A 14,110-nucleotide genomic window follows, 5' to 3' on the forward strand; every position below is an offset into this window, starting at 1 on the left:
ACCCCACCCCCAGCTGCCCTGGGCACCCCCCAGACTGCCCTCCCCTTACACCCCGTGCAGAGGAACTTGGCCTCTGAACGGTCAGCCCTGGAGGCCCCGAGTGTGGGAGCACCATCAGGGCTGCTGAGAATGAAACAACAAATTCGGGTTCCAAATCTCTAGGGTATTCAGTTCTAAATTTTGTCCTTGAGCCTTAGAAACCAGACAGATCTAGACAACAATTTAGTGCAGGACAGTTACCCACGGGCGCTGGGAAAATAATCGCACATGGGCCCTGGGAGCGGACAGGCTGGGAGTCAGGAGGCAGCTCAGTGTCCTGCCTTCGTGACAACACTTTGAAGTGGGTCCCAGTGTCCCTGTTTCACAGATGAGAAAACTGAGGCTTAAGAAAAGAAATAAGCAACTCACCTAAGGATGCACAAGTCATGACGGTGACCCTGGCTTGAACCTGCCAGCGAGACGCTGCTGGGTTCCTTCCCACCTGCTCTTTGGTGGAGGGAGCCCTGTAGGTTAAGGTGGGCTGGACTGGATCCTGCTCTGCCCTCTGGGCTGTCTGTCCTTGGGCCAGCTGACTAACTCTCTGTGCCTCAGTTTCCCCAGGTAAAGAGGGAATGAGAGTAGTGCCTGCCCCACAGGGCGTCGGCGCGTGTGAGCCCTGGGCCCGCGCTGCCCTTGCTGCATCCGCTCTGCGTCCCCCTCCTCGCTGCTCAGGGCAATGTCACCAACACCAGGCCCTTCGTGTGCTCACCCCTCAGCGGCAAGAGCCTTGCTGCCCCAGGGGACTGGGTGTACAGCAACCTAGCTTGTCTTCTGAAAGGGAAGTTGCGAGTCTTCTAAGCAAGAGGGGCTGCCCGGGGCAGTAGCCATGCGTGGTGACAGGAGGGAGGCCCCCAGGATTAATTGCTCACCACATGTCACCACTGGTGACAAATTTGCAATTACTGTCTTCCTAGGAAGAAAAATGTCCCGTCCTCTCCCAGCTCTGGTCCCCACAGCTTCCAGCCTGATTTAAGCCGGTCCGGAGGCAGCACCTGCCAGTTCCAAAGAGGAAAATGACACCCCGCCCCACCACCCAGAGGAGCAAAGGATCCCGGGCCTTAAATGACAGGCTGGTCTTTCTCATCTGTTTAATCAGAGAGGGACTGGCCATGCATTGATATCCCCAAGATGGGGCCTCTGATTTGGATGGAGGCTGGCGGAGTCTGACGTGGGGCAAGACTGGGAAGGATGACATTTATTTCCAAGGACGGATCCGGGAGAGAACCTTGCCCGCTCCCTGTTCCCACCCGGCCTCAGATCTTTGCTTCAAGGTTCATCAGAGCCAACTTGGGAAAAGGACCAGAATAAACACTGGGTCCCGCGTGGATTTCCTGAAGGCGGAGCCTGGGGACCCCCAGCTGGCAGGGGCATGGCCAGGGAGCTGCCCGCCCCGCGGGTTACAAGCCACGGCCCTGGGTGTTTGCTGCGGTGGGGGGGGCATCCTGTGGGCGGAGGGTCCTGGAGGGGTCAGGAAAAGGCAGGCAGAGGCCACACAGCTGCCAGGCTGGGGCCCAGGTGTCTGCAGCCAACCAGAGCTGCCATCTAGGAGCCCCCAGGTGAGAGCCCAGCCGTGGCCCCCGGGATGGGGACACAGGAACGTCGCTGGACAAGCATAAGTCTTGGCCCCCGAGAGCCCACAGCTCGGGGGCACCTCCCACGGGAGGTTAAGACGATGATGAGAGGGGTCCACTGGCCTTCCAGCCCCGTCTTGAATGATAACGCCCTGTGCAGGTGTCTGACCTGTGGACCCAGACTGAGTTCCTCCACAGCAGAATCCATCCTTACCCCCTCTCACACCCACCCCGGCCAAACACCCTTACACACACACGCACACAAACATTCGTTAATGTGCTGACACGCCAACGTTTTTCAAAGGGGGAGGGGAGGAGTCTGAGCCCTCGAAATCTGGCCTGACTCAGTGGAGTGACACCAGATCCACACCAGGGAAAGCCTTGGTTTAGGACCATAAGTATTTCTGATAATAGAAAAGCTGAAGGAAACTGAGGTTCACTCAGTGGAAGATGGGAAAGTGCCAATACAGGCCTCGACACCTACAGAGTGGAGGGTACAAGCTGGCCGTTCTCTCAGGCCCTTGTAATCCTGGGTCTTCGCCCCTCACCACGTATGGCCCACTCACACATCCACGTGTGCACACGCCCATGCACACACGCAGACACACGCACACACTCCCTCCCGGTGAGGTCTCGCCCAAGGCCTCCTCTGGCCTGGAGGAGCAGAGTGGCTGGCCTGGCCCACACGAGGGCCTGGCAGGGCCTCCCTGTTCCCTGGCCCTTCACCCTCCAGGACCTACTTCTGATGGGCAGCCTCTTAGCTCCCTGGTTGTCGAGTTCTACCCTTTCCTCCCAGGACAATTTACTCAGCCTCGCTCTTCTTTGGAAGAGAACTTCCCCCATCGAATACTGGGGCCGAAGGGGCAGCACCCCGACAGCGTGGATCAGGACCGGGTCCCCGGCCTCGGCATCAAGCTTCCTGCCCTGACGCATGATGACCCCTCGGGGCCGGACCTCCAGGACTCGCCCGTTTATGAGTCTGTTTCTCAGCACCACTTTTCCACTCCGGTAGGAGGGGTAGCAGCCTGGTTCCCAGGGCAGCAAGCAAAGGGAGGGGCAAACACCTCTGGATTCTTCTTGCATCCAGGCAGGGGGCCCCACTGTCTCCGGGGGCTTGGCCCCAGGCCGCAGGCCTGTGTGGGACCAGCCAGGAGCCTGAGGGCACAGATCGGGGGCTTGGTGTTTCTCTGCAGGAGGAGGAGAGGAAGACTGTGGGAGGGACCATCTGTGGGAACAAGGCCTGAGCTGCCTCCGCCGGTCACCAATGACCCCCCTGTGCCTAGAGCCTTAGCCTCTTCATCTGCAAAGTGAAGCTGGCATCCCTGTGTCTCAGGACAAATGCAAGGGTCAAACGTAAACCCACGTGGTCAGCACGTGAGGTCGGGGGAGGTCGGGGGTCTTTCTGGCAAAGCTCCTGGGCCCCCAGCCTGACTCCACTCTGGTTCACCTTCGCTGTGTCTGTCCCCACCAGCCCGGGAGCTCGTCTGTGACGAGTGCTGCCGATTGCACAAGTGACCGAGGGCCCCCGAGCTTCATCGTTTCTGCCAACTGTAAAGCGCTGTGCTTCGGGGTGAGTGTGCAGGACCCTCACTGGGGATTCCCCGAGGACGGCATGCCCATCAGGGACGGCGTGCCCTGTCCCCTTCCTGCTCCTCCACAATCACAGCCCCACCCATGACCATTAAAACAGACGCCTGGCACCCTCTGTCCGGCCCCGATCCTGCTGTCCCCGCTGCCCATCCGGCTCCCACTCAGCGGCACACACTGAGTGGCCCTAATGGGCCTGCACCTCTCTGAGCCGCGTCCACGTTCCCCCGGCCTGACTGTCGTGGCCACCCCTCTGCTCTTTTCCAGGGGTGTTTTGAAAGAAAGGACACAGGCTTGGGGGGGTGCTGCTGTGGAGAAAGCCGCTCGGCCCAGAGTCCTCGGCACCAGGCCCCATGCTCAGCGCAGCCCCCGCACGGGGCCCAGCAGACACTGGGGCGCCCGTGGGCGTGGAGCCCGTTTCTGTGACTCCCGGTGGGCCAGGACTCACGTGCTTGTTTTTCCAGGCCTGCGGGTCCCGAGTCACAGCCAGGCCCCGGGAGGTGGGCAGGCTGAGAGCCCCCGGGGTCCCCAGGAAGCCATGGGCCCCTTCCCCGCTCATTATTTACTCCTTTATTGGTCCGTTCAGCAGATGCGCGTTCAGCTCCCACCTCGGCCGCATTCAGGCCCGGGAGCAGGAAGGGAACGGTCAGCAGAAAGCAGCCTGGCCGCCTGTGCAGCTGGGCACCCGGCCAGGGTTCCCCGCAGGACGCTGCCCGGCCCTCCGGTCTGCTCAACCCCACCTGGTCAGGGGGCCCAGGCCCTGCCCTCCGGGTCTGAAGCCGTCCCCTCCTGGCAATGAGGAGGTCGAGAGGGGCTGCCGTTGGGTGAGCAGCGCACGCGGCCACACGGACAGCGGAGGGCCCACCGGGGTCCCACCTCCTCGCCACGCGTCCCCTCTTCCCTCCAGCGGCGGCTTCCCTGGCTCCGCGTGGGCCTCAGCACTCTGGCCCACGGCTCCCGGGAACCTGGGTCCAGGGGTCCTGCCGTCAGGCCCTGGCCCATCCTCCTGCCTCTCCCTCCAGGATGAAGGTGCCCAGGGAGGGGGGCGGGGGACAGCAGGTGTCCAAAGTCCCCCGTTCATTAAATGCTCTGAATAAAACGTTATTCACAGATTAACTGAGCAGTTTTACGTGAACAACCATTTTCATGTGTTTTAATTTTTCATGGGTACTTCTCTGAAGAATAAGTACATTGTTAATAATTTAGGGGAACGAGGCCTTGTTAACCTCTGTATTTTAATAAGGTCCTACTGTGCCCCCGCCATTTATATTTAAAGAGCTTCACTCTTCCCCAAAGCCGTTTCCTTTGAGGCGAGTCCTGGTGGGGCAGGCAGCAGGGAGGGGTGGGCGTCCGAGTCCGGAAGGAGCCCTGGGAGCTGGTCTGGGCTTCGGGATGGAATCAGGGAGGCCGTGGGTCAGCACCAGGGGCGGGGAGGGAGAAATGCAACCGCCACAGGGGGCCCAGCCCCGCAGCGCCAGCAGGACCCAAGGGACGCGATGGGACCACGGGCTGCTGCACAGAGAGGACCCAGCACGTGGTGAACACAGACTGGGGGAGGGAGGAAGGCTCCTGGGCAGGGAGATGCCCAGCACCCCTGGGTCCCCAAGGGAGGCCCCCGCTTCCCCACATGTATTCCGTGGCACCCCTAAACCCGAACACGCATCCTCCCAGTCAATGCTCATGACGCCCAGAGGAGGGGCTGACAGCACATCGCCTCCCAGACGCGGAGGGAGTGAGGCTCAGACCAGAGCAGCCTTCAGTCAGCAGCACAGCCAGGACCCCACGAGGCTCTGCTTGGCTTTAACACCCGCCCTTCTAACCACCACGCGGCCCTGGGGAGGTGACCTGCCTGCACCTGTCTGGCCCAAGCCTCTCGTCTCTGCTCCTCGGGATGCCTCCATGGGAAAGGTCTCCCGTCTATGCTCCCACAGCTCCCTCCCCACCCGCCGTGGCTGAGCCCCCAGCCCCTACCTGGCCTGGCCACTTAGATAGGAGGCCCCACGGAGATGAATGTGCCCTGAGGCCCGTGGACTGAGCAGAGGCCAAGAGGGAAGGGGAGGAGACAGGCTTGGGCAGCCCGGCCTGGACGGAGGGTGCTGGAAGAAGCTGTCATCCAAGCCTCGCTCTACTGGGAACTCGGGCTTTTCCTGTTTCCAGAGGGAAAGCAGTAGCCCCACTCTGGACAAGATTAAGGAGGCGCCTGCCAGGAGTAAGAGACGGGAGGGCCCTGCTCCCGGGTCACACGGGACACGGGCTGGTCAGGGGCGGTGTGCAGGGGTCGCACCCTGCCCTCCAGAGCAGACAGGTGCCTGGCTGACGCTGGGGGCCTCGTCCTGCCCAGGATGTGTCATCTGTGGGAAGGCCAGCCCACGACACCGTGACAGCAGGGGATTCTCCTCTCCACCCACCCCAGATCCCCCATCGGGATCTGTCCCTGCAGAAGCGCAGCCAGGACAGCGGAACGGCCCGTCAGATTCTACTCCCAGCCCTGCCCCTCACACGGGGTCCTCTCGGCACAACTTCCTTCTGCTCACTCAGGAAGGCAAACGCTCTGATGGCTGGAAAACAAGCGTGTCTCGCAGACATCTCTAAAGTCAACGCCAGCGCAGCCCACGTGGCATCAGAGCGGAAGCCCTCGGCGCTGGGATGTAAGGGTCCCCCGCGCTCTCGGGGACCCACGACTATGTTACAAGAGCACCAATGGCTCCTCAGCCTGGAGCCGCGCCTCCACTCGCACTGCATTAGCTCCTGTCTCAGCCCCACCACGTAGGAATGAGGAAAACACGACCCACTGGCTGAGCCAGGCTCCGAGCGCCCGCTGCACCCAGTAAATCACCCGCGTGGTTCTTGTCGCTCCCTGTATGTTTGCTCAGAGCGCTAACCTCACCAGCTCCCCTGCAGCCGCCCTGCTCCCTGCCAGGGCACTGAGTCAGCCTCACTTGGTGGAGACGCTGAGATTCTGGTCCTGGACCCGGGTCCCAAGAAGCAGACCCACTCGTGCCCCCAACCCCTAGGTGGGAAGACACTCCCGATGCCCATGTCAGCCAATCTGCCTGAGTCCTGACTTGCTGGGAGAAATTCCTGCCGCCCGTCTTATGGGCTGAATTGTGTTCCCCAACCTCATATGCTGAAGTCCAGACCCCCAGCCTTTCAGGACATGACTGCATTGAGACAGGTTCCGTAACGAGGTAATTAGGGTAAATGAGGTCACTAGGGTGGGCCCTAAGCCCACGTGACTGATGTCCTCCTGCCCAGATGCGACTGGACACAGACACACACACAGAGGAGAGGCCAGGTGAGGGCATGACAGGGCAGCGTCTGCACCCCAGGGAGGCCCCAGGAGGGACCCTCCCCGCTGACACCTGGACTTCAGATTCCAGCCTCCAGGACTCGAGAGAGTAAACTTCTGTGCTTTAAGCCCCTCGTTCTGTGGTCCTACCTTCCGGCACCTGGAGCCGCCTTTCTCTCCCTCTCTCTCCACCCCTGGCCCCCGCTCCCTTCTCCACCTTGATGAACCTCTGATGGTTCGTTTAAGTCCCCCAAGAGGCCTCCTCTGACCACGTCAACTTGTTTGGGAGCCTCTTGTCCCAACTTCCACACTGCCTTGTCCACGTGTGAGCTTGTGTGTACACGCATGTGTGTGTGTGTGTGTAATTGTGTGTGTGGTTGTGTATTTGGGCATCTCTGGGACCCCTGTTCATAGGACACACTCCCTAAGGGCAGGGGTCATGTCGAGACTCACGGAACATCAGGCTCAGGGGGCCCCAGCGACTACGAACCTGCGATCTTGATTTTACAAACAGCTGGAGGAGGATGTGATGGCCGTGACATCTGGCCCAAGCCACCCACCCCTCCAGGCCACACGCCTGCTCTTTGCCCTCTGAGATGACCCAGCGCCCAGTGGAGGCTCTGTCCCCTGCGGCCTGTTGATGACTTCTCTGGGGGTCCCTCTGATGCGGCCCCCCACCAGACCCCCAGATGCACTATTTCCACTAGTGTCCCATCTCATAAGGATGCGGTGCTGGCCGGTGCTGCCTCGGCAGACACGGGTGCACGTGTGGCACCAACGACGTGAACCCCTCCCCCCAGGCTCACAGACACCCCTCGAGCGCACGTGCACGAACTCCAGAGCCTTCAAGAGCACGTCTCACACCTGAAGTTTACGCAGCTCGTCATCCTGGTTCACGTGGCTCCCCCACGAGACAGGAAAGGCCATAAGAGCGGGTCTGTCCCCTGGGGCCCAGCCTGCTCAGGGAAGCCCTGGAGCCACGGCTCTGTCCCTTCCCAAGCAGCACGGATGTGCACGCCTGTGTGTGCCTCGGGGACACTCCACTTTTGCGCATACATGTCTACTCATTCAGCAAGTGTTTACTTCAGTGTTTACTGAAGACCTACTACGTGCCAGGCCCTGCTGGGCCCCAGGGGAAAGACTTGTCTGCTTGGAAAGTGAGCGGAAGCACGCCAGCCAGCGCCCCCGGCTCCACCATGGCCAGGGCCCTACGTGCATGGTCTCAGGCTGCCCTGGCAGGGCTTCACCAGTACTCAGCTGCAGGGCAGGTGGCCCACGCAGCTCTGAGTGCCGGGGGTCCCCAGCCACCCTGCCGGCCTTTTCCTCCTCGTCTGAACTCACGTGTCCACCAGACAGAGCTCCTGGACATGGGTCCTGTGTCCTAGATGCAGCTCTGTCCCCGCCCTGGCCGACCGTGAGCAGTGCTCACAGACCCGCCCCCCCAAGCGGAGCGTGGAGCGTGCTCACCGGCTTTGTCCTCTTCCACTGGTTCTCCTCTGCCGCCCTGGCTGCGGAGACGGAGCCCAGGCTCTCCGCGTGGCCTCTGCCCACCCAGGCCACCTGCTGGGCAGTTCCACACATTCTTCCTCGTTTCTCTTCTTAAAACATCCTTAAGTAGCCTGTGATGACTTTCACGGGGTTAAATGACTGGAATCCAGGTTTCCTCGTGGTGGGGTTGACCACCTCGTTTCCCGTACAAAGCAACATGGCCACGGAAACACAGGCTCAGGGGTCCAGCAGAGGAACTCAGCTTTGGTTCCAGAGTCACCACACCTGTGCCTGAGTGGCCATCAGAGCTCACCCTCAGCCGCGGGAGGAAGCACGTCAATCGTGCTGCAGTGACTCATGTCAGCAGGAGGGGAGGACGGCTGGGCGGCTCCTGTCATTTTGGGGGGGCTGTTGACACCGGGGGACACGCGGTCTTCGTTCATCCCCAGCAAGCACAGCTCTCCGGGTGGCTGGCGGCCTCCTCTCCCTCCCAGCTCCCCGCCCGTCCTGAAGCTCACCAGCTCGTTACTGTTCACAGGGCTGCAGACTGCACTGTTAGCGAAAGGCCCCGGAAGTTCATAAACGGCCCTGAGCAGACGCTGCAGAGCACGCAGACGTCTCCAGATGAAGGTGCCACTCGCCGACATCTCTACCGGGTCTGGAGTGACAGGCGCGTTTACCCTGGGCCCCTTTACCTAAAGGCTCCGGAACAGGGCGTCCCTCTCGGCTGCCCGGGGGCTCCCGAAGTTTGGAGCCAGAAGACCCGGGTTCTATCCCAGGCTCTTATGCCCACCAGCCATGTGACCCTGTAAAACCCACTTAACCCTCTGGATCTCAGTTCCCTCATCTGGGAACAATAACAGTACCCCCTTCACAGGGTTGTTACAAGGATCAAATGAAATTATCTGTGTCGTTAGTGAAATGACGGCACAAGATAAATTCTGACACGTTACAGGTTCACGGTCGTGCTGACTCAGCCTTCGTCCTAGGCGTCATGAGTCTCCGGCTGGTGCTCCAAGCACATGGAGGGCAGGTGTGGCACTGTCGTCGTGTCGCCCCCGGGCCCTGCGGTCAGACGCCCCCTCTGTCTGCCGTTCTCTCCACCTTCTGTTCCCGTCTTTCCTGCGACTCCTCCCCTTGGCCCTAGTCCCAAGTCCTGGGAGCTGCCCCCCCAATGCCCCTGGCGCTTTCCGTAGCCGTGTCCTCCTGGCTGCAGGGAAGGGACAGGGGCGGGCGGACCATCTTGACAAGGTGACCCATAAAGCAGCTGTGTCCTGACTGCTGCTGGGTCCTGATGGGATCAAACATCAGTGTGACGGTGTGGTCCCCTTAGGGGAGACCAGGCCAGCTGGAGGCCAGGGGAACGGGCAGGACCATGTCATCCACTCACACCTCCGCCAAACCCCGGGCAAAGGGGCAGACTCACCAGCGAGGGGGCAGGAGTTTGGCTGAGTCTCAAAGTAAAGAGCAGGATAAAACCGCACAGGCCCTCTGGAGACGCACTGCCCGCGGCCAGCCTGCAGTTGGAGACGGTGTCTGTTGTCAGCCGCCTATCGGGGGGATGTGTCAGTGCGGGATTGATTTTTCAGAGCCTGACTGCTGATAGCGTGATGAAATGAGAGATAGAGATTGTCACCCTTTGTCATCAAAGCTGCTGTCACTGCTGCAGTTACCTTCTGCCTGGAGGAAGAGGACGGGGTGCAGGGCCAAGCCTGGCTGCTGCATGAGGGGACCCACCCCGCAGATTCCAACCTAGCTGGCTGGGCTTCCAGAGGACTCAGCTGAGTGTAGAGTAGCCGTCAGTGTCAAAGGAGCAATGGCTCTGCGGTGGCCTGAGCACACCTCTGCACTCCCGTGCTGTGTGGCTTTGGGCAAGTTACTTAACCATTCTGAGCATCCGTTTCTTCACCTGCAAAATGAAGGTAATAGTAATACCTACTTCATAATATTGTTGGTTTAAGAAGTACATGCACGGCTACCTATGGGTCCCAGTAACCCAACTCACAAGCCAACCCCAATAAGGCAATTTTTTATCCCACAAAACACACTGTCATAGGAAGGGAAATTCCAGGGGTTTTTAATTGAATGACTCAGCAATGTCATCAAGAACCTAGGTTCTTTACGTCTTTTCGTTCTTCCACCCTCATCATGTTGGAGTTCCGTCCTCATGCTAGGTGTCCATGGTCACAGAGAGGCTGCCACTGTTCCGGCATCACAGCTGGGAATGACACAACCAGAGGAAAAAGGGATGTGCCCTCTGCCTCATGTCTCGTTTCGAAGAACCCTCCTCAGAGCCTCTCCCCTCCCTTCCCTGTTATCTCATCGGCCAAGATCATGTCCCAGAGCCTTACTTACCCCAAGGAGGTGAGCCAAGGCCTTATCAGGGAAACGTGACCCTCATTCACTTGCCCCCTGGGTGAGGTCAGCTTCCATGAAACACACGACCACATGGTCCCCAGGCTGGCAGGAAGGATGCCGGGCTTGTGCGGTAGCCCACCACCCACCGCCCCTCCCCCTCCCCCTCCCCCTCCGTGGGCTGCAGTGGGCACAGAACCAGCTACACATCAGCTGCTTGGTGTTCACATCCGAATGGAAATGTCACGACATGAATGCCAGGCCTCGGCAGCCGTGATGACCTGGCTCCAGCATCCCAGAGCCCCACAAGCTCTTCTAGAGAACACACTTGCCTTATAAAAGCACATTTCCTAACAAGTAAGCAGAATGCTGAAGAATCCTATCGTGGATTTATGTTATTTATTCCAAAACTGCATTCAGGCCGTTAATTAAATACAATTACAGAAAACTACACTGACACTAGATTTATAGTTTAAAGAATTATTTAAAAGAACATAAACATATAAGTACATTTAGATACGAATCATACCAGTTTTCAGCTTCTGCCCTTTGGAGTAAGTTAACCAAATTCCTATTTACAAGAATCAGCCCTCCTTCCCAGCCTGCCTGGAATCCCACGTCTCCCAGCTTGTCTGGGCTGCAGGCCGGGCTCCTAGCCACCAGCGCTGTCAGCTTCTGGGAGCTGCGTCTCACTTCCTCTAATTAGAGAGACAGCATTGCGGTTCTCCACCTCTTCTTCCGTCACTTCGGATTTGCTTGTTCCTGGGTTTCCCTGAATGCTGGAAGGATGGCTACCCTCTCAGGAGAGAGCTGTCTTCCCTCAGCCCCGCTCTGTTGGCTTCCTCAAATCTTTCCAAAATGAGTTCAGAATCTATCATTGAAAATATGTACTCTGATGCTTCCAGCCCCTCAACTCCATCCAACTCTCAGAGAAGTCAAGGTGGGTTCTTCCATTTTTAAGAGTCCTTTTTTTCTACATACACAGGTAGAAGGAAGAAGATGGAAGCCTGTAACTGTAATGGGCGTGGTGCCCAGTCCATGGTGGGCAGTGATGGCCAGGCGGGGAGGGGCAGGAGGGCTGGGGACCCACTGCTGGAGCTGCTGCAGGTGTGGCCCCTCCGCCCAGGCCCAGGCCTGAGGAGCCTGCCATGACCTGCAAGGGTGCAGGAGGCCCCTCTTGGGAGTACAATGCATCCCCTGCCTGTACTGCAGGAGCCCTGGGCCAACACCGTAAACCCACCTGGATGGAAAGCACAGAGGACAACAGCAATTCCCCCCTATGTCCACTCCTGGTCTGAGCAGACATTTCCAGAACCAAGCTTGTTCTGCTCAGCCAAGGAGCTTAGATTTTATGAACCTGCTTAATTTAGTTTTTAAATGCATGCAGGTTCAAATTATAGCAATTGATTTTCATAATGGATGTTTCCTTCTCTTTCAGAGAGGAGAAAATAGCTGAGGTCCCCAGGGTAGCACGGCGGGAGGGGCGGAGGGGGGTACCTTGAGTTCAGCCGGAGATTGGACATGTCACAAAATCTGAGATTTAGGCCAGGTGACCAGAACTTTCAACCTGTACTCTTCTCGATCTATTTTAGATCAACCATCCCTCTCCACTTAGGATCACCCGGGACCCCCTCCCCAATAAAATGCACCCACGGAAGCAATGCTTGACACCTGGGAAGTTCTTACGGAATACAACCTAAACCTCCTTCTCTGTGAAAGGTTATTGCTCTTGCATTTCATCCGGAGAGAGCCTGGCCCCAACTGTTATTTGATACTGAACACTTGAAAGCGTGGGCTGAACTCCCATGTGAAGCCCCAGCACTAAATTACAGAAGGAAACAATTCCGAGAGCCATAACTGCTGTGAGAGGCCTTTGTCTCCACGGAAGAATATCTTTCTAAAAGCCTGTCTCCCACCCCACTGCCCGCCTGGATTTCTAGGTGGGAGGGGAATGAGGAGAGCATTGTGGGGAAAGGAAGCTCAGGCACAGAAATAACCTAGTGTGCTCTGCTGGTGGGGATATTAACAAATCTCATTTAGCACAAAGCCCTCCTCTTAGACCAGCTTAGACCGGCAGGAAGGCAGCCGCACGGGTGCAGGTGCAGGCCTGTTTAAAGGAGTTCAGGAATAAAACACAAACAAGTCAATTCTAATCTATTGAGTGGAAAATTCAATAGCTAAATTTTGAGTAAAGATGATGCTGGCCTGGGAGCTTAGGCCATAAAGACTTCTTGGAACCGGTGGGCTCCAAGGGGGTCCCCACAGAGGGAAGGAGGGAGGGGGGAGTCTAACCACAGGCTCGGGTGGTGGGGAGGTACCCCTCGTTTTCCCTGAAGCGTGGACACTCCTAGAGGTGGCTGACACACCAGTGCAGCAAGAGTGCCCCTTGTGCAACGTTCGTCTTGGGGCCGTGGGCCACAGAGCTTCCACGGAGGGATAAGTGATCCAGTAAGTGGGAGGCAGTCGGGGAGGAGGGAGCGGCAGGGCAGGTGCCACCCTTCCCCCGCAGCTCATGAGGCTCAGGCTCCTGACCTTGGACCCGCGGCTGGGGGCAGGGGTATCTCCATTAGGGCACCCCCTTCCCTGTCCCTCCTCTTGTCCCTCCCATCCCCCCCTGCACTCAGCTCTCTCCTCCCAGACTGGATTCCAGGCCCACAGCTTGGAGCGGATCCAGCCAACACGTGGGCCTCACACTGGCTTGTCCTTAGGTTTCTCTGCATCGGCCTTTTTCCGTCCCCTCCTGCCCTTCTCCGCTTCACCAGTATTCTCCTGTTCGTCCTCTCTGTGTTTCCTCTTTACCACTCCCCCAGCCCACCCCTTACAAAGCTTGCAAACCTTTTTCCTGGTGCTATCCCTTCCGCATGAAATTCCACCGATGTGCCACTAAATTGTACCCACGCACGACTCAAGCCCACTTCGATCCGCAGCCCCTCTGTGCGCGCGCTCACAGCTCACGTCCTCCTCTGTCCTCTGAACCCCTCACTATTGGTCGTCTTTCTCTGATAGCGGAGCAGCGGAAGTTGCAGTGCTGGTGTCCACCTCCCTCCCCGGGTATAAGCTCCTCGGGTCGGGTTGAGGTCAGGGTACCAGGGCCTCCCTCCCGGCATCTGGCACAACTCCTGCACTGTAAGGACCATGTTCTCTGGGATGAACAAGCCCTCCCGGGTTTCAGGAGCTTCCCCTGCTGGACAGTTCCCGCCCCTCCTGCCCATTTGTCACCAGCACCGTCCCTTAGAGGTCCCTGGCACTTCTCTCTGAGAGGACAGGTCCACAGTCAGAGACTGCAATGCACGTCTCCCAGGTCCCCGGGGGTCACAGGGGCCAATTTCAGTGACTCCCCACCAGCCTCTCGGCGCCACTAACCACCTCTAGTCTCCCAACCAAGGAAGAGCGAAGACCAAATATGATGAAATAAAGATGAAGGTCTCTTCTCCCCGAAGGCTTCTAGGAACCAGGATGTCAGGACTGGTGAAATCTTTAGAAACCAGCTAGTCCAAACCCCACAATTTACGGGCGAGGAAGCTGAGGCCCATCATGCCCAAAAGCCACCTGAGACCGCCCAGGGGCTGGTCAGAGCTATGCGGACACAGCCAGGGGTCTTGACCCCAGGACCCGCTCTTCACCCTCCTGGGGAAGCTCTGCCCCCACCGCTGGCTCCCCACCTCGCCCCAGCTGCTACTCTTCCCTCCCAGCCACGGCCACTTGATACGCACAATGTGTCTTCAGTCTCACCAAGCACACTACGGGGAGCAGTGGCCCCTCCCCAGGAGCCAGGTTCCAA

Source organism: Phocoena phocoena, chromosome 8 (genome assembly GCF_963924675.1).
Source record: "Phocoena phocoena chromosome 8, mPhoPho1.1, whole genome shotgun sequence".
NCBI classification, from domain to species: domain Eukaryota; kingdom Metazoa; phylum Chordata; class Mammalia; order Artiodactyla; family Phocoenidae; genus Phocoena; species Phocoena phocoena.